We start from the raw sequence: 3156 nt of genomic DNA, 5'->3' as shown, positions 1-3156 counted from the left end.
AATAAATTGGAAAGCGTTACTATTTACCCACATAAGGTGGCACATTCCATTACTGAAAAAGGTATAATGACAGTTACGGTTTATTAATAATTATATAAATTTTGCCAATAGGTCCTTATTGGTATGCTAATATACTGTGTGTGTGTGTGTGTTAAGTATATAGACTCATTAGTTTACTTTATGTAAGTAAGTAAGATTGTACGGTAACATTCAGTAATGCAACAATATTTTGAGTGAAAATGGATGCTTCGATTAGGGATTCCCCCTTTATTGAACCTATGTAGAGGGCGTAAAGAGTACTAATACACTCTGATGTAAAAGGTCTCCACCTTTTTCCCAACTACGAACTAAGCCAATGAATATAATCAGTGACGTAGATTTTGAACATCGATTCGTCAAATTATTTCAATTTTCATCTGTTATCGGCTGTTATCAATGAAACAAGCGTACCATGGAACAGATGGTGGAGCGTCACCTATCTCTATTCATCCTATAAATTGCCTAACACCTTCAACTCAATTCAACACTCAAACTGTTATTTTGAGAAGTTAACTTAATTTTTTTGTATGTCTAGCGCACTACATAAAAATGGTGATATAATTCATAGTGACATAAGGCCTTCCCTCTTTACCGACCACCAAGCAATTTCGCTCAGAATTCGGAATGACCACTAGAAAAAAGAGGTCCTGGTTTTTGGAAAATGAATAGTAGTTTTTTGAATGATGAAGAATACGTTATACACATGATACAAATAATAAAAAACGTTAAAAAAAATGAATACAATCTTAATCCTGATTTGCTCTGGGAATATTTAAAAGCTAAAATTAAGGAATTCTCAATCAATTATGGGTCGGAAAAAAAAGAAGAAAAAAAAAGAAGCCTTAGTCAAAGAAGTTGAAGAACTGACCAATAAACTAGACATTACATACGATGGGCAAACAGAATGGAAACTTAATATCCAAAGGAAAGAATTAGACCGTATATATTCATTCGAAGCAAAAGGGGCACAAGTTAGAAACCGTCTTCAATGGTTTGAAGAAGGAGAAAAGAATACTAAATTCTTTATGGGGGGTTTTAAAAAAATAATGCAAAGAAGAAACATATTACATCCTTACAAAAAAGCAATGGTAAATATACATCAGACGCAGATGAAATCCTGAAAGAACAAGTTAACTTTTATAAACACAAAAATAAAAAATTTATCTGGGTCAGCTATTGACGAATACTTCCAAAAATGCACTGTTAACCAACTTTCTGACGAAAATAAAGAGGTAGTGCGAGGGTTTATTAACAATCGCGAATGTAAAAAAGCGATTTTTAAAATGTGGCTAAACAAAAGCCCTGGATTAGATGGAATCACAGTAGAATTTTACTGCACCTTTTGGGAGCAGATCGGCAACATGCAGTGTGACTCCCTTAATTTGTGTTTTAAAAATAATAAATTAACAATATCACAACGTAAAGGTGTTATCACTTTACTTTATAAAAAATGTGATCGTGAAAAGTTAGAACTGGAGACCAATAACGTTACTTAACGTAGATTACAAAATTGCAGCTCACGTGCTAGCCACGAGGATGTAGTCAGTAATTAGCACAATCATTAACAATGACCAAAAAGGATATATTAATGGCAGATTTGCTGGTGAAAGTATCCGACTAATCGATATCGGGGCCATAATTTTTATAGATTTCGCAAAAGCTTTCGACTCAGTTGACAGGCAATTCATGATTAAATCACTAAAATGTTTTGGTTTTGGGGATAGTTTTATACATTAGTTGGAAACAATGTATAATGAGACTGAAAATTGTTTAATTAATAATGGGTGGATATCGGAAGGCCTCTCAATGAATTCCGGGATTCGTCAAGGATGTCCCCTTTCCGCTTTTCTATTTATTTTAGTCGCTGATCTGATGGTCATTAATATCAGAAATAATTCCCTATGTGAATGCATTGCATTACCATCACTTCCGCAAACAAAAACGGAAAATACTGTAAAAATAGCCCAATTAGCAGACGATACCGTAATATTTGCAAAAGATGAGGTCAGTATAGCTAACTTTTTCAAGGAAATTAAACAGTTTTGTGCTGTATCTGGTCTGAAATTAAATAAAGACAAGACCAATGGTTTGTGGATTGGTTCTAACGAAAACAAAACAAACAATCCATCCGGAATTACTTTTGTCCGGGAACCCGTAAAATTTCTAGGAATTTTCATTGGCTATAATTAAAAAAATTGTGTATTGAAAAAAATTGGAACGACAAAAGGTTTCAAATTTAGCACAAGCTTTAAAATCATGGGAAAGAAGAAACTTATCCTTCTTCGGTAAAGTCACAATAATCAAAACACTAGCTCTGCACAAAATAGTATACAATGCGAGTATTATCGGAATACCGAATAATATTATTAAACAAGTTAACAAAATTATATATAGTTTTTTATGGAAACGAAAAAGAGAAAAAATAAAAGAAGCACAATTGTGCAAGACCTTAATTTTGGTGCCTTGAAAATGACTGACATTAATTCCATGATCGATTTTTTAAAATTATCATGGATAAAGCACTTCTAAGCCCAGATACTGAAAAGTGGAAATGTATTCCGTTATATTATACGCATCCTGTAGAATATACAATATGCATGACAAAAGTTAACCTATTTAGTCATATTCTTTAAAGATAATGCCTACATTCTATAACAATATGCTTATTGTTTGCATACGATTTACATTCACGTCTCACAACCAGAATGCATCTGTGAAGTCAAGCGACAAAGGTTATGGGAAAATAAATATATTACCTCAAATGGTAAATCTCTTTTCGCCGAAACATGGATAGATTGTAGTTTTAAAACCATGGGAGATATTATCATAAAGAATAGATTTAAAACCGTGAATGAGATTATTCCCCACCTCGCTAAGACACACGATGGAATTATAAAATATTTTGCTTTACTAAGCGCAATTCCCCAAAGGTGGTCAGAAATCGTTCTTTAATTCTTGTTGTTTAAAACACAAAGTCAATGAGTGTAAGACAAATTACGAACAGATCATAGGTAAACATCGTGTTAAAGATATTTATTTATCGTTTATACAGTCAATATATAGGACTACCATTCCAGGTGTTCAATACAAGTGGGAAATCGACTTACAGATTAATAC

The sequence above is a fragment of the Anneissia japonica genome, unplaced genomic scaffold (assembly GCF_011630105.1).
Source record: "Anneissia japonica isolate Jap-2015-1 unplaced genomic scaffold, ASM1163010v1 scaffold1149_len126086_cov162, whole genome shotgun sequence".
Lineage (NCBI taxonomy): Eukaryota > Metazoa > Echinodermata > Crinoidea > Comatulida > Comatulidae > Anneissia > Anneissia japonica.
Note: the sequence above shows the minus strand (reverse complement) of the source record.